Source organism: Lissotriton vulgaris, chromosome 11 (assembly GCF_964263255.1).
Source record: "Lissotriton vulgaris chromosome 11, aLisVul1.2, whole genome shotgun sequence".
Classification (NCBI taxonomy): Eukaryota; Metazoa; Chordata; class Amphibia; order Caudata; family Salamandridae; genus Lissotriton; species Lissotriton vulgaris.
The window spans coordinates 271,324,946-271,343,655 of record NC_141699.1 but is presented as its reverse complement, the minus strand read 5'-3'; positions in this window follow the sequence as shown (position 1 = coordinate 271,343,655).

The window sequence follows — 18,710 nt, the reverse complement described above, 5'->3', positions numbered from 1 at the left end:
ACACTTCTACTTTACTACCCGAAATACTGTAAACCCTGACACAGAACAGGCACAGATGTGATCCCTTGCTCTACTCCTATTCCAAGCGGTGAACATGCTAGTAGGAAATAAGGGTGAGTCTTGCCAATGAACTAATTCTGATTGCCTTTGAGCCATGGATTCCTATAAGCTTCAAGAGTCTTGCTTGATGCAAAAGAAGTGGTTGTCACAAAGGCTGGTAGGAAAAGAATGATTAATGGCCAGTTAGGCCAATCTTAAGAAGCGTGTACGTTATCTATATTGACTTCTTCTTGGGCTTGGCTTCTGACTGCTTTGAGCAGTGTTCATAAGCCTTCCTTGTTTGCTCCAAAGTTGAACAAAGTTCTTGAGGCCCAGTGCCAGGCCAGGGTTGAGGGTGCAGTGGTCTTTAAGTCTGATCCTAGCCTTGGTCATATACTTAGCTGAAAAACCTTTTATTACCAAGAAGAAGGACCCTGGTTACAACCTTTTATACAATCTAAAGATATTTGCAACTTCTTGGAGACATAGGTCTTGCTGGAAACAACTTTGGGTGGGTTTGTTGAAAACGTCCTCCTGGCAATCAAGCTCAAATGTAGGCAACAAATGATTGGATAGCCCACATGAGTGTCCCCCAACCTCCATGTCTCGGTCAAACTAAATTTCATGTCCAGTGTATCTCACAATGTTCTGCAGGCAGGTTTGAGACTAAGGCGCCTGGGGAGATCCTTGAAAACTTTAAATTCTATGTCACCTCAAAGTACTGTGCCGAGTCCGTACTCAGTCATTAGGGAAGTGATTTTGCCTATATAACCAGAGGTTAATGACACAAGGCATCTTACAAGTTGTTATGTGAGAATGTAAATATTTCCCAGGTCAAAGAGATGCTGTAAATCATGGGAAGCTAGCCTGGAGGTTCCCAGAGTCAGAGACAGCATGTAACAGGAATAAGGGATACACTATGTATCACTGATGACAAGACTGTGGTATGTTCTTCCTTAATAGTATCACACCTTTAGATGCCTCACTAACAAGACTTTAAGTCAGGGAAAAGATCTAGCTTCATTGATTATATCATGGTTACTACTGACGGCAGGATATCAGTCATCAATATGAAAGCAGTGTGTCATATAGAAAGAGACTGCAATCCTTTAGTTGCCGCTATCCATGATACATGAATCTCATGGTACTATGCATGGGTCGAATTTACAAAATACCATATGAAACCTACACCTAGTGATAACAGAATGACACTTACATGGGGAGGAGAAAACGTTGGAAAATTCAGCCCCTCTTTAGTTAAGGAAATAATCAAAGAGCTTGAATGGTTTGATGCAGAATGATAGTCATACAATTGGAGCTTTCTGGGACTTTCTGGGGCCTTAGTAGTTCGCCATTACTCTACATCAGATTATACTCATTTTATCTCAATCATGAAAGACTACTAGAGGTTACTTGCTAGTGAAAAAACACTAACTACGAAGCTGCGGCTACTAAATGAGTTAAAAGACCCTTCAACGCAGCCCAGTACTAAAGGATTTTGAGAACTTGTGGTCAGTGTTTATCGAATAAGACAAGAAATGCACAGTTATGCAAAGGTGCAAATAGACACTTTAAGAAGCTGTAGGCTGTTAATACTGCTTAGGGCAGCACTTTGAGCATGGACCTGGAGCAATTCGAAAAACCTCAGGGGCATATTCTCAAGAACGTGTTATAACCATCGCAAAATTAGCTTAACGCAACTTTGCATATCGCAGTCTATTGCAAGAAAATAACACTGTCTTAACGTCCAATTCCCAACCCAGCGGCACCATGCGATGGTAGTAGGATAATTAGCCAAATGACCTCGTAAAAATCAACGCAAAACGTGAACGCCCAAAAAATTGCGATGCCCCAAAGTGCGATACCAAAATCAGTGAAAACCAGCGACAGGCCTGCAATTCCCACACGTCATGTGGGAAAATGCACTATAAAATCAAAAAAAAACAAAAACATACCGAAACCAAATCAAACTGCGTAGCACCATGGATGCACCTGAACCGAGTGCAGAGGACAATCCGAAGCCCCACGGAGGACCGCCAGGAATTCCGTGTTCGGGGCAGGGCAAGGAGAAGAGGAAGACAGGGTTCAGTCCGCGGGAAGACGGATCATTGTCACGGAGGTGATAGAACACTACCAACAACTGTTCATCACCTCCACTACGGCACTGGCAACCCAAACGGAAATATGGCACACCATCGTCAACAACGTCAATGCAGTCGAAATGTCGAGGAGGTCAATGGAGGAGGTGAAGAGTTGCTGGCATGATGTGCAAAGCCAGACCAAACAGAAACTTGCCACCAACAGGAAGGCAGCAACGGCGCCTGGAGGTGAGAGTCCAGCGCCAGTGGAGGAGCTAAATGAGCTGGAAAGAATGGTGGCCACAGTCACCAGTGTGGAGACGGTGGCAGGAGTCGGGGATCTGGACACAGTTCGATATGACCTGAGCCAACAGCAACAGGTTGAGTAACAACCAGGGACTGGGGGATGGGGGAGATGGGCACAATGGCACACATGCACAATCATGTGTAGCACACTGTACATGCACAATGGTTGTGGAACATGTCCCTGATACCCTTGGCACAGTGCAGCACGCATACAAACACCAAGTAGGCCCCCATCCACCATGTGCACATATGGGCCCCCTCCAAATCACCAATGACACAACATATCCATGCACATGTACCGAATCCAGAAAAGCAGCGGCTGTGTGAGCCCCACTGACCATGCAAGTGGCACTGCATGACCGATAGCATGGCTGCACCCAAAATACATGACATGGTGCACAATTCGACATTGAGGTGGTCCAGTGTGGATCACATCGATAAAGGAGCAGCTCACACTCTTACTCATCCAAGTGCACCAACAACCCATGACGTCCAATACACGCAGCAGACAAACAATGCACAAGACCACAATATCTGTCCAAGAGCACAAACGACCCAAGTCGCAAACATTTCAGCCCCGACAAGCACACAATTCAAAGGCACACCACCTCTAAGGGATAAAGGTCTAAGAAATCAGAGCTGCAGGTGCGACCCTCCCACAATGCAGCACACACACATAGCAATCACAGAACATCAACAACGACGGCAATGTGGTACAAAGTGCAATCCCTACACCACAGGACAGAGGACACAACAGGTTCCACTTGTACGTAGTAACTGGCCACTCACATCTGGCATTGCCTGACACTGTGTGATGAGAATGTACGAGTACAACCACACATCCGTCATGTAGTCAATAATCAGTGCTTGATTTGTGCCGGTGCTTTCCGGTGCTTAGCACCGGCACTTATTGGTCAGGGCCGGGTCTACACAGGATATCAGCTGCTGCCTGCTCACTGACTTCAAACAAGTCTTCCCAGTGGCGGGGAAGAGCTGATAAGCGTTCAGCCATAATGGGACACTCCGCATACTGCTTCGAGACGTGCTGCCAGCAGCTGCTTGCTGGGCTCAGTAAGGTCATAAATAGAAGATTTCTGCTCTCAGCTCTGGACCGGCTGAGAGAGCAATTTAACAAATATGCCCAGCCAGGTTACCACATATATATTCCTGCGGCGCCGCACGATGACACACTGCTACAATGTTGCGATTCCCCCACTTGCAGCTCTGGCTGTCACCCTGACGTCACAGGCGGGCCCTTCAGGTATTGTGCTAGTACTTGCTGGTGCCATGGTGGACCGTCGTCAGATCCTGTCTATCTGCGGGGGAGTTCAGTTTGTTTAGGGAGGGAGATTGCTGCTTGCTAAATTTGCCACCCGAAACCATCAGCAGCGGTGCGTCCATTGGGGCGTAGGGGCGTAGCCCCACCAGCCACCATGGACGCATCGCGGCCGCCGGCCGCAATAAAATACATTGAATACTAGCAATCAGCCGCCGGCGGGAATTGTGTAGGGGGGTGGCCTGCTGCAGCTTGAGTGACAGTCCACACTCAGGCTGCAGCAGACCGTAGGGCACAGTTTCGTTGAGGAACTTATAGTGCGCATGCTTGGGAAAGTTGAAGACTTTCACAAGCATACGCACTGTAAGTTCCCCAGCGGGACCCAGGGGTGCTTGTTTGGTGCCACAGCCCGGGTTTTCTAAGGGCGACAGGGCGAGCAGCAAATGTGCCTCGCTAGCCAATTCTGGCGCTGCATGCAGCGCCAGGATTGGCTGGTGGCACACTGGCTCAGGCTCAGCACTGCATGGCCAATCACTGTGTGACTTCACTGTGAAGCCATGCAGTGATTGGTCATTCTGGACTTGCGCTGTGACGTTTGCCTGGCTGGTTGTTGCACAGCACTCACGGGATCTCGCCAGACCTGACTGCGGGGATAAGTGTGGTGAGTAGCAATTGTCCTACGGGTTCCAACATTAATGTGGCCTCTACAAACATAGATTGTGTGATTTGGCTTGAGCTATTGTTGAATATAACTAGAGATAAGCGCACTGCATCTTGATAAATATTTGTTTTATGGGCGCTAACAGTGTGGCTTCTCCTAAATTGTGATGACGTCGTTTGGCTCGGGCCTTTGGGGATTATGCACCCGTTTTCGGAATGGGTGGATGTTGCCGAATTTACCAGGACAGTACCTTGAAAAACATAATTGGAGTGTATGCCATGACGGGCGGCAGCTTCCTTTTTCATTGCCGGCCTGCCGCCTGTCAAGTATAGTCGAGTCCTGAGAGGTAGCTGTGCAGGTCAGTGTGTCAACTGATTTATTTTAGCTAGGCTGTTTGTATGTCTGTTTGGTCTGGAGCTCCGGTTTTTGCTGGTGATGTACACATAAAACAAAAACCGTGCCTGAAGTAATTCTTATAAATGCTGTCGCCTGTACCTGGCTAAACACAGTATAGTGCAGTGCCCGAGGCGAGGTGGAGTGACCCCTCACAGTGTACTGTGTGGAGGTGGTCGAGCAGGCCGCATGGTGTTGGATACTTTTATGGCGCACAACTGGGAGAGCTTTCACATGGCTCTCCCCTCCCAGCAGCTGTAAGGAAGGCAGTGGGGGTGGTGCCCAAGTGAGACAGTGGGGATCACAAACTCAGCTTATATATTAGCGAAAAAGGCAGGAGCAGAAGACTCAAAGGGGAGCAGTCATTAAAAGAAGGAACACCAGGAAAGGAGCATTCACCTCATGGGAGCACTGTTTTCTATCTGCATGACGTGTTTTCTACTGACTGTTTGCTGAGAGGTAAGTCAGTTCTCACTTGTAACCTATAGGCAAACTAGATTCCCGTTATAGTCCATTAAATTAAACACGAAACATGGCAGAGCATGTGGTGTTTCCGTCAGAGCTGCAGACTTTGGAACTCGGGAACCAGGTTCAAGTCTGGGCATTGGCTCAATATCCTGTGAATATGGGCAAATTACTTAATCTTACTGTTCCTAAAAACAAATCTGACCATCTATAATATAACTGGTACTCATGTAAAGTGCTCCAAAGCACACTATAAAAATGCAACAAAAAGCAATGAACAGGATTCCAATTTGCACCTCTCAAACCAATTGATGACATCTTTGTTGTGCAGAGGTCATTTACTTGCAGCATTTTAGCAATGGTGTTATTTAGAAAATATTTAGTAACCCCAGAAGGCATGCCTTCCTCTGATTAAGTTGTACAATATCTGTGACGTATTATATATGTGCAGAGTACAGTTAAACTCTAAGATATGAAGGAATTTTTATCACAATTAGTTGATACCATTACGATTTACACAAACATGTTTTAATTTGTATGACACGCATATTTGAAGGCACTCTCATATGTAATAATGAACATAAAGACGGCTCTGTGAAATAAACACTTTGTCTAGGATAACACAATTTAGTGATGCAGAGAAGCTGGGATTTGTCACAGCTTTACCAGGTTCTCACTGAACAATTTGATCACTAGATGGGTATGTCATTCTGTTATTGCATATTAATGCTTTGTCTTTAATTCTCGGAGGATGAGATTAGAGCATAGGTAATACTGCCTGCTGCTCAACCATGCTCAATGCTACTTTGGGTGTATGAAGCTTTCCCACTCACCCCTGATTCCCTCACAATCCCTGAATCTGGGGCCTGGCTGCAGGGACACACAGCGTCCAGGCAGCACCCTCGTGTATGTAGCTTTCTCACACCCCCGCTTCCATAAAAAAAAACCTGAACCTGGGGCTTGACTGCAGTGACACACTGCTTCCAGGCAACACGTTTATTTAAGGGCAGTAGGTTAGTTTTGCAGCAGTTTTAAGATCTTCTTAGAGTTTCTAGTTGCTCAAAGGGGTGTAATATCTGATATTTATATATGTTTCCCTCTTTTTCATTGCTTGATTTTGCAAGCAAGAAAGTGTCACTCATAGTTGTTGAATGTCACTCATTATAACATTAAAATTCTGAAAATGTCACACATAAGCAATCCTAAACCTTGGCAGCTATGAATTCTATTTTCTGCGTCTGCCCACTTCTCCAGCTCTCTTTTCCAGATCTCTGTTCTTGGTCCGCTTGTAGCCCTCCAATTATTCGTAATTTCTCTCTTCGCTATTAATACACGTGCTAAGTCTTGAAACCTCCCGGCAAAACTTTGTCTTGGCCGTGTGTTTATCAACCAGCGTAGTATTCAGTGTCCCAGCATATGTGGTAGCCTATGCCTCTCGCCATGTTCTATTAGACCTTGAGTTTCCCGTTTCGACAAAGGTGTGACATTCTGGTGCTAGATGTGGGACACCACCATGTTGTCATTTCAATCTAGAAAGAATATATTGGATGTTAGTCTCTTTCCTTTAATGAAATTGTGTAAGGGGGGGCTTTAAAGCCGTTGCAACACATCCGGAGTACTGATGCAAATGATAACATTGATAATGCTCGGAGGGAGAACAGATAACCTCAGTGCAGCACAGTCGGTGTATACAGGCTGGGAAAGTTAGAATTAATGAGTGCACATATATTTCAGAGCTGCAAAGTGCAACACTTGAATCCAGCGGGTCATAGACAGGAGAATGTATAGCCTAAACTGGGAGAATTTCTTGTTTCACACCCTGACACTTGGCACAGGGACAGTCCATAAATCGTCTGATCATAAAGTACCAGAAGTGGTACTTCCTTTACCATGATACCACTATGGAGAAGAAAATTCCACCAACAGATTCCCCTCTCCAATTAACATTTCGAACGTGTATCAGATGATTATCCATTACCACCCAACGCAAAATCTAGCCCTCAGGCTGCTAGATAACAATGGAAATAAAGCAGTATGTGTGAGGTCCGGTCCATGAAACTCTTGCCACCTGTCTCCCTCCTTTATTCTTTCCACCCTTTGCTTTGAAAATCTTTCTCTTCTCTCTGTTCACCCACGCTATTCTTTTGCACATGGCGAACCTGCATGCCTTGGAGAATTGTGCGTTAATGGGGTATCTGTGAATCAGAGTATTCATAAAGAGCGGGGGGGGGGGCTTGTTTTGCTGGCAAAAGTTCGGGATCGAAGGTGGCACGCTGGCATGACCATTGGAAGACTCCCTCCATGTATGCTGTTATGTCTTTGTAGGGTCTGGTTGAGGGTAGATAAGGGGGCATTCGGGGTCAGTGTGTGCTGCAGGTACACTTGAGTCCCCGGTGGCATACTGTGGCTGTCTACAGAACTGGGGGGAGGAGGGTGCGGAGACAGAGAGAGAGAGATGGTGAGCAGCCATTGAGAGAAAGAGGTCTGTGTGTACACCCTGGGAAATATAAAAACCCTTCCAGCAGGTAATAAAACAAGCCAAAAACTTTCTTACACTCTGACTTGTCAGATTAGCCCCTCGTGCACTGCCTGATTGCCCCTTAGGCCAGTCCAACCCTGGGCAGCAGGGAAAGTGTGAACATGGACAGTGTGGGTGAGGACACACTAGGGCATCGTATATCTGTATAGAGGAGAGTGTAGATGCGGGCAGACAGGCGTGGCCTACACGTCCCTGCGGGAAGCATGTTCTAGTGTGGCCTCACACGAAGCATGTGTGCATTCAAGGGTAGTGACTGAGTGCATACAGCGAGTGTGTTTGTACAAGGAAAGTGAGTCTGTGCATATATTAAGCGTGGGTGCCTATATGCAATAAAAGTCAGTGTGCACGTGCAGAGTTTGTCTACCTACATTAAAGAGTGTGCTGTGCTTGTGCTTACTGCCATAGTGTGTGGCTGTGTGCGGGCACATAAAGGGAGCTTGGCATGGGCATGATCGTCGTGGTATTGTTTTAACAATCAGCCCAGTCTTATCAGATTGGTGTCAGACCGCACATTTACACATTTAGTTAAGGTTGGTTTGAAACATAGTGCAGCTCTTTGTCGCCCTGACTTCTCTCTATTATCCAGCAATGTTGATAGATGCTGAGCTTTCCTCATTAACATCATTTCACTCTCACCCCTACCTTCTCTCTATCAGCACTCCCTTTAAAAATTGAGTTGAATGTCATTATCACACTTCTGTAAAGCCATCTTTGTTCCTTTCTGCCACACTGTATATCAGCAGTCGCTGAGTTGGCTTTTAATCATATCACATTACTTCATTGGGGTTTCTTCTCGTTCACTGTTGGGTTGACTTTTGATAGTCTTATACCGCCCTCTTTTCCCCCCTCTTTTATCTGGTGTGGTCCATCGGCAGCTGTTGGGTCAGCCTTTGATCGTGTCTTGTGTGGTCCTCCGTGCTCCCACTCTTCTCTGGATTGGTTCATTGACCGCTGTTGGGTAGGGTGTGTTGATTGAAAGACGGTGCAGAGCTCACTGGACTTTAAGGGCAGACACTGTACCCTCATTTTGCACTCGCAAGTGTTTTTCTGCACATAGCGGCCACCCACATACAGCCACCCACCCATACACAGAGCCACCTACACAGCCACCTACACAGCCACCTACACACACACAGAGCCACCTACACACACACACAGAGCCACCCACACAACCACAGAGCCACGCACACAACCACAGAGCCACCCACACAACCTCAGAGCCACACACACAGCCAGACAGAGCCACACACACAGCCAGACAGAGCCACACACACAGCCAGACAGAGCCACACACACAGCCAGACAGAGCCACACACAAAGAGCCCAACACACACAGAGCCCAACACACACAGAGCCCAACACACACAGAGCCCCCACACACACAGAGCCCCCCACACACACAGAGCCCTTCACACACAGACCCACACACACACAGAGCCCCACACACACACAGAGCCCCCCACACACAGAGCCACACACAGAGCCCCCCACACACACAGAGCCCCACACACACACAGAGCCCCACACACACACAGAGCCGTACACACACATAGAGCCCCCCACACACACACACGCAGAGCCCCACACACACAGAGAGCCACACACAGGGAACAGGGGGCAGGAAAGCAAGCACAACGAGGGAACAGGGGGCAGGAAAGAAAGCACAACAAGGGAACAGGGGGCAGGAAAGCAAGCACAACGAGGGGGCCGTATTTTTGGGACAAGGCCACAACATATGAAGTAGATCACCTATGTTAACTTATCACAATCTCGCCAGCGCAGCGAGGCGCACTAGCACTAGGGTATTATTTGTAGAGTTTCGCCAGATGTATATACCAGACCTACAGTAATTTAAAATGTGTTTCTTTGCCAGAAAAGTGTGGAGTGCCTCGTTTGCTCCCACCTTAGGTGTGAATATTGTTGATCTGAGATTTTCATGAAAGTCTTATAGTCTGAATTCAGCACCTGAGCGTAATAGGACAGAATGTATGAAGCTCTGTGGTTATACTGAATAAGCAGCTACCTATGTTAAGCCATCTATTAATGTAATAACTGCACTTCCACAATTACTTTATTAACCTTCCTGCTTTCTCAAATTTGCTTGAAAATGCAAGATTTTTCTTCTTTTTTTCAACATTTTCTGGGGGGGGGGTAATCCCCCCAAACCCCCCTTTTGGGGTTCAGGCTCGCTCGCTGCGCTCGCTCGCTACGGTGATGTATGCAAAACACTTTGCGCCCCACCACTTTCAAATCTCACCCACCGCCCCTGGAAACCATTCATAGCTTTTGCAGCTTCCTGCTGCAGCTTGCACCGGCCGAGGGACGCAAAGGAAAGAGTCAGTGACCCGAGTTGCACCAGTTGTTGCAGGACAGCCTGTCACTAGACAGTCCCGCTCTGGACTCATTGAACAGCCTGGACGACTGGCATCTCAATTACGGAACGTGAGTGATAAAAAAACAACTTTTGCATTTACTTTCATTTGCCGTTTTTTTTTTGCTAAATGTCAATACAGAGAAATTTAAATACTTCCTGCAAGATTCATGTGTACTAAGCGAGGGAAGAAAAATAATCTACTCTGAATCTCCACGGAGGCCTGGCAGAGATGGGCAGGGGTCATAGCGAGAGCTGGTTTCACAGCTTCCCCCTCCCCCCCTTCAACCAGCAGCACACGGCCCATTAATCTAGCCTTTGCTGAGGTGAGCAGCCCTGGAATTGCCGCTCGCATCCTCAAAGTAAGTCAGTGCCCGTAAAGTAATCTCTCGCTGTTGTATTTAGCGTGATACAACTCCAGCCGCTGCATTTCCAAGAGACACGTGTATTTTTTATGGGGGGTTTATGTTGTTTCACACTTGTGAGCACAACTCAGATGCACGACTACAGAGGTACTGAATGTTTACCTCCCCCCCCACCTGCTAAACATAGAACTGGCTCGTAATAGCTGCAGGCAAGTATTTGTGAAAAAGGCCTCATTAACCCCACATCACCTTCTGGCAGAAATCTGTTTATTTTTAGAGTCTGCCTTTGATTGACGGCAGAGTCCCTAGAGTGTGAAAGAGCACGGATGGGCGTGAATCCTGCCAGAATGTTCTGCAGGTACTTGAGGGATGAGCGGTGAGCCGGTGACAAATGTAATATATACCAATAAAAGCTCTTATTCACCAATCAGTTCACCCGATGATCTGGGATCTCTACTACCTTACCCTGACCTACTCACTGCTTAGGGGACATCCTTAGGCTGCTTGAAAACATATGAGATTAGATTCAGAGAGATAGAAGGGAAGAGAGGAAAAGGGAATGTTGGGAAAATTTGATGTTCGTATAACATTATGTCATTTTACGTTTACTTTGAAGTGCTGGTGGGGAACAGAAGTGTAAGGGAGTATAGGAAAGAGAGGAATGTTCTGGAATATTGGGTAATGAGACATAGGGGTGGCGCCTTAGGCGGCTGTTTCATATTGCCTTTCCTGCACTGCCTAAGGACGATTCAGTATGCAGAATTGTACATATAAGTGTAGCAGTAATTGTGAACGCACCATTTTCGACATTGACACACAGTATTACTACACGGGCCGGAAGAGATATTTGTAAGCTTCTCCTCTGCCTTCTAATCCCACAACCCGACCACCCGACAGGTGGTCCACCGGAGAAATTATTAATTGCCCTGCTGGAGAGGACACGTAATGGCGCCAGAGAGAGCCCTTTAAATCAGATGGGCCTCTCCCTGCCTGCAGCAACTAATTTAAGAGTTGCAGCGAACTATTGTATTGTTTTAGTTTGGAGGGGTAGGTGCTGTGGACTCACTGACTCAGGCTGGCAAGGATGGCAGCCGGGCTCAGAGCACGCAATAATAGAAGTCATTACGTGCCATTACCAGCCAGAATACAGCACTTCTCACAGACTTCTCGCAGTGAAGAGATGCTGCTTAGCTCCGGTGACGTCTCTGCTCAGGCACACACACAAATTCTGTAATTCAAGTTCACTTTTAAGTTGTTATAGGCTTCTCATACTTTATATTATGGTATATTGATTAGTATAGCGCACTATTCACCCAAGAGAGTATCCGGGTGCTTGGGCAATTGGGTAGGTGAGAGGTACTCTAGGTGCTTATGTGAAGAGCCAGGGCTTCAGCTTCTTGTGGAACTCAAGAAGGGATGAGGTGGCTCTGATGTGTTGAGAGTTGTAGATGTCGGTAGACCCAACAATGGAAGTGGGTGGGGCCACTGAAGGATGTGGGTGGAGCCGGGGAAGTGGGTGTGGCCTCCTAGAAAAATGTTAGCACCTGCACTTCATATTTTACAAATTAAGCACTGTCAATAATCCCACTGTCTGCCATCAAATAGCCTGCTCCACCAAAACAGACACAATGTACATAGTCATTCAGTCTGTATGTAAAAATCTGCAAAGCATCAACATATATGGGATACTCTGTTAACCTGTATTTCCCCTTACCACTGCAGAGGGCCAATTAACGAACATCCACTGTCCCCACCATGGTGCCCGACAATCCTTGGCTGACATCGCTGGGGCCATTTCTCGGATACAAGAACTGTCTAGTCAGACAGGCACCAGCGATGACAGCACACAGTTGGCACAAATGTGCAGGACAATGGGGACCATGGAGCAGATGCAGGCTGGAAGTATGGCTGCCATGGCTGAACACCAGCAAGATGTAGCAGGGATCTTCCATGCCTTACAGTTCCTCATCTTACCATTGCTGCCACTGAGCCTGTCCCAGATAACTGCTGCAGGATCTTCGACACACACATCTCCGACCCCTGATGTGTCAGTAGCACACAGTGATGCAGCCCTATCACCTTTGCACCCTGATGCATCAGTGGCACACAGTGATGCAGCCATAACACCACCACACATACCTGACACCGGACACAGAAGAAGTATCAGCGGAGTAAGATGTGGATGGTAATGACTGTGTGAGGAAGGAGATAATAGTATCCATCACTGCCTTATGGCCTGTCCCTGCCTGGTTCAGCTCTATGCATCATGCCCTGGGACAACACCTCCCACTGACACCTGGAACACTCTGCGACATTCACCTGGACCCCGACATGGACTGGCATATCTTCACTGGCTGACAATTACACAGAAATCCTGCTGCGGACTGCACTCTCCCTCTTCCAATTCACTTTTCTATCCCCAAAGGACTCTGTTTGGCCCACCACTGGGCTACCATGTAATGTGGGCGTGGCATGGCCATGTGCAGCTCCAGTACAGGCATCCACCAGAATGTGAATAAAACATTTGAAATCACACATATATGTCATGACTATGTTCACTCAAGTATGAAAGTATGGTTGGGTGTAGGGACAATGATTGCACAAGAAGGTACAACCTGGTAAATGAAATCAATGCACATGTTTGACCCTGTGCCACATGGCCAATTAGATTACTGTGAAGGTGTGAACTAGCTGTGGCCTCATTGAACATGAACAACAATCTCGCAACTCCCCAGCGTAGGCACACGTCCATGTCTTGAATAGGGCTGTGTGTAGGAATGACCAAATCGGTAGCAGGCCAGAAGTGGTGTCCTATATCACATGTGACAACAGAACTTCCCTTTGCATACCTACTCACACATATCTGTATGGACACATTCTGTTGTGATTCATAACATTGCTCCACATGATCAGAGGTTGGACACCATACTCACATTGCTGAAAACACGTAAGTGCATAGGTCTGAAAGTAACTATCCCAAAACAATTGCTGGCTCACAGAGGTGCAGCTGTCAAAAGGGGCCCCCCCATTGTACATGCGTCATGTCAGTCCCTACCTGTGTAGGGTCAATGCTCATTGTGGCACACGATTTGTCAATCTAATCAACACTAATCACAGCTAGACACCAGTGAAGTTGCATATACTTTATTGGAATGTGCGTGTCAGTACGGACAAGGCAACGGCCAAAACATGCAGGGAAATGCTTAAGACACTTACACGCAGTATGGGAACATGTCGAGGTGCAAGAAATGGGGAGGCAAAAATGTACACGAAATCCTTACGGATGGCAACGGTCTCAGCCCACCTTGCCTTGCTGGACGAGTCATTTGATGTTTGGCGTCTGCTCATTGCCCCATGTTAGGGGACACGACTCACAGCCAATGGGATCTGCATAGTGCTGTACCACCGGACTGTGCTGGCTGTCTGCTCTGCTGACAGTTATCAGGTGCAAGGGTCCACCAAGGTCACATGTCATGCTACATTGCCTTGTGTGTACTCTCCACCAGCAGTTGTCCGAATTGGGGACGTTGCCAAATGACACTGCGCTGCTCCGCCCATGGAACTGCATCACCTTGCACAGGTATGTGTACACACGCGTAGTTCCACGCACATGCATCCAGATGAAGGCAGACATGGCAACTGTTGTGGTGGGATATGTGAGCATTCACCACGATGCAACAAGGTGTTGGGACCTGTGCTGTGGGTGACAATCCGATGTGGCTGCAGGAACGTAGTTACTCGTCAATGAATTTCGAGGGCAGCTTTATGGGCAATGTGTTCCAATAGTACGTTGTTGTCGGGTTCAAGGAACACCAGGGTGAGCCAATCCATTAACTAGGTGCCGTAGGCAAGACAGAAACTCAGACAGAAACTTATTTGCAACACTGCCATTGGCACAGATCCCAACAGATGCAGCATTCGTGCACGGTACAGATCCACGTGACAGGGCAGTGCATGGGCCCGGGAATGCGTGCTATTGCGTTTGTTGGTCTCGTAGAACCAGCACTCCTCAGACCGGCTGCAGTTCGGTGGACGATAGGCCACAGGTCTGGGCACTGAGTCGTATGTTTGTGCAACGTTTGGACGTATGGGTAGTTTTTAACCAATGTGTCAAGGGGATCCCTTGCAGGTGTAGGTTGTGCAGGGACAAGTGTGTGTGGGGTATGGGCACGTTGTTCTTTCATTCGCATAGTTTGTGGTGTGGGAGTCGTCAGAGGCTGGTATGGTATCTCACGCAGGGCGTGCCAGCTGCATTCAAAACCAAGGTCGGGGTTCCGTTGTCCTTCTGCCTTGTGTATTGAGACCTTATTTTAGGCTGACTACTGCTTGCATTTCTTAACTGTGATGTGGCCTTCGCGCTGACTTTGATGCCAGGCCTGTGATTTGGGGTGCACCAGTTTTGAGACACACGCAGCTGTTGGCATGTTTGCATGAGCCAAGGACCTTATTGGCCTTGCTCACCTTGTTCAGTCTCTCTCTCTCTCTCTCTCTCTCTCTCTCTGTTTCTCTCTCTCCCTGTCCTTTGATGAGTGCCTGACACACCTTCTTATTTTGGATATTGTCTTGCAGGCTTTGACTCACAGATAGTCCAGGGATGCCCCGCCATGACTCTTCAAAATAGTTGTTTGGGGACAAATTATAATGTGATATTTTGTTTGGTCCTTCAATGGTGAATGAAGGAATCAGAATTTCAGTACTCAATTGTATGTTGATGGTTGCAATTGTGCGACATCATGCAGGTGCTTTTGTTCATGTTTTTGTGCCGTTGATGTGCAGTGTCTTGGTCCGGGGGAGGTGGGGGGTTCCCGGGGTAGGGCCCGGGGAGGGGGGGTGATCCTGGGGGTGATGGTGGTGAGTGTTGTGACTCACTTGGTTGTTTGGGCTGCATGTTAAGAGACTCCATGGCATCTGTTGGCCTTCAGGTGTGGCTCTGGGCAGGGGTCCCTTTCGTGGTGCAGGCTGCCGCCTGGCTTTGCACCAGGTCAGACCATGTGTTAACTTCCTGCTGCTATCGTGCCCTATCGCATGTTTTGTGATCTTATCGCTGATCTGGCTGGTCATTCAGAATGTTGTGGAGTGGTGTTGTCGTGGCTTTTGGCACAGGAATGCCTACTCTGCATCTCATTAGCGATAGTTGCCGGGGTCATCTGTGGCGATGTTTTTTGCGGTTGCTATCGCGGGTAAACTGGTGATGTCGGCTGTTAGCACCTGCTTGTGAATGGGGTGATAAATGTATTGCGTCTTTGGCTGCAATAAAGGGCAGTTAACTCGGCAATAAGTCCTTGAGAATATGCCCTCATAGTTCTGCTACAGCAGTCTCACCTGTGCTGAGTTGAATAAAGCCTCGGGTCATGACTCTGTTGTGATCAATTTTTATTCAATGGGCTTTATTGTAAGTGGTACGGCCCTCACTCACAACTTTAATGCTTTACCGAACTGTTCCCTATCCATGATGGTCTGCAACAAGCGTACTCTTGAACAAGAAAGAAAATTGGATGGACTCGGCAATAATAGGCCTATACCCCTACTGGATGGGCAGGTAAGATATTTGTGAAAGTTCCGTTAATTCGCTAACAGGGATGGGTAGATTCAGAAGCTATCCTTTGCTGTTCAAGAGAGTTTCAGGGGCCCACCCAAATCAACATCATTCAAAGCCTCCATATAAATACACCTGTAGGAGTGCGGTCTGGCCTCGTTGGAGAGATACTGAAGACTTTTTCATTTCAAGGCAAAAAAAGGAGGAGGGAGAAGGAGGATAAACAAGGCTAGGTCGGCCTCCAAGTAATCTAGCAAAAAGGGTAGGAACCCAATGTACTGGATTCAGAGATCTAGCTTGTGTGATGGTCACTGATCAGATTCTGTCAGTACAAACCAATGAGAAAGAAAAATTTCTTTCTAGTGTCCCCTCACTCACCGGGGTTTCCCCACGCACGGTGACATGCTTTATCATTGGGGCCATCCCAGTTCTCTACGAAAAGGGGCATGCTACGACTAGAGAACAATGCAGGAGCACTTTGTTGTGAAAGACTATGTGTGGTGTGAGTGAGATAGTGATAGAGTGGGTGTGAGTGATTAAAAATACTGTGCTAGTGGGCCTCAACAAATTTTATTTAGTTCCTAGGTTGGTATATTAAAAGGGGGGTGACACTGCAATTTAACCTTTAATGAGGGCTAAATCAGTGTTCGGTCAACATGTTTCAAGCTCCCCAGGCTTTTCATCAGGACCATACAGGGACCAGCCCTGTATTTACCACTCTTATGAGTCCCTATTAGGGTGTGTAAATTAATTAAAGAACATTTAACGCTGTTAAATCTAAAACATGCGTGTTATACATACGTTTGTACTGTTTCGTTAATTCTGTAAAAGAATGACACATGGTTAGTGGCAAGGTACCCTTTCTTAAAAGGAAGGGTTTCACACATTTTTCACACATCACATTCGAGTATATGGTGTCCGATCTGCACCTTATTGGCACGTGCAGGATTTCGAGTCCAGTGCATACATAAATATAAAAGTGTAAAAGGTGGGTTGTGAATTCACATATATAAACAACACAGGACATAATGCGGTTTTCCCGCATCCGCCGGCCCGGAGGATGCGGGAAAACCGCTGCGGAGCCTCCACAGACCCACCGCCAAATTAGGATGGCTGGTGGGTCTGGTAATCTGTCCGCAGCTTTTTCGCCGCAGTCGCCTTCCGACCGCGGCGGAAAAGCACTAACATGTCTGACGGTGTCTATCAGACACTGCCAGGCATATTAGGACGTCTGCATTTCTATGCTTTTCCACGGCGGCTTTACTGCCGTGGAAAAGCATACGGACCTTCACTTCGGGGGCCTGTTGCGGGCCCCTGGGTGAAGGGGTGGTGGGGGGTGCACATGGGGAGTACCTATGGTACCCCCCTGCATTTGCGTGCACAAAGCAGCAGGCACGGCGCGGTGCCTGCCGCTTTGTGCACGCAAATGCCGTGCTTGCATTTTTAACATTGCGGCGGGTGCAGCTTGAAGCTGCACCCACCGCAATGTTAAAGATTGAGGATGTGACCGCCACCCTGGCGGTCACAAACTAATCTGCACAGAGGGAACGCCGCAGCCCATGCGGACGTTCCCTCCTACTCTGGGGTCACGGACGGACTCAAGTCCGTCCGCGATCCTAATGACCCCCATAGTCTTTCACAACAAAGTGCTCCTGAGTAGTTCGCTAGTCGTAGCACGCCCCTTTTCGTAGAGAACTGGGATGGCCCCAATGATGAAGCATGTCATGTCATGAGGGGGCCATCCCAGTTCTCAGTTCTAGTGTGAGGGGACACTAGAAAGAAATTTTTCTTTCTCATTGGTTTGTACTGACAAAATCTGATCAGTGACCATCACACAAGCTAGGTCTCTGAATCCAGTACATTGGGTTTCTACCGTTTTTGACTTTTTCATTTCGTCAGGTGTGCCTCAGGGATGTGTCGTTGCCCCTACTCTTCAGCTAGTTTCTAAATAATGGTTGAGGAACACTTAGAAAAGCTGACTCTTGACACCCTCAAGATAAATGGCACCAGAGGAGCGATTCTCCTGTTTTCCAATGACTGTTTATCTCTCCCTAACATACATACATACATGCATACATTGATCAGTGGTTTACAGAGTTTTTTGTAAGATGAAGCAGCTGAATATTAAAACCAAAGTCACGCTCCCGAGGAGCGAGTACTCCTGTATTAAGAGGTTTCTTTTCAGTTACCAACGAATTACTTGAATGTGTTAATGAATTTGACAATCTCGGCATTCACTTTGACTCAAAGTTACATTGGGTCTAACAGACACAAAGCAGCTCCTATATGAAAACAACAGAGTGGAGCAGTCCTAAGATGCAAGCAGCCAGTTGGCAGTCACCTGCTAGGTACACTCTTGCCCCTGTGCAGATGGAGGCAGTAACAGCTGCCACATAGGAAGAACTGTGGGAGTGTGCTGGTGCTCATGAGCTGCAAAGAGCTGGAAATGTTTTATGTGGCTGCTGTTCTGGTTGGGACCCGGCTGTCCATTGAGGCCCTGCGTCTAGAGCTCGACATCAGGCTTCTCGCCACAATTGTAGCGCTCGCTTCAATATTATCGTGGAATCGGCTGCACAGGAACAGACAGACAGACAGACATGAGACAGCATCCTACAAAGGAGCCGCTGCCAGTAGGTTGACTGCCCGAGTCTCAAGCACCCTTAAGGAGTCTGAGTTTGATT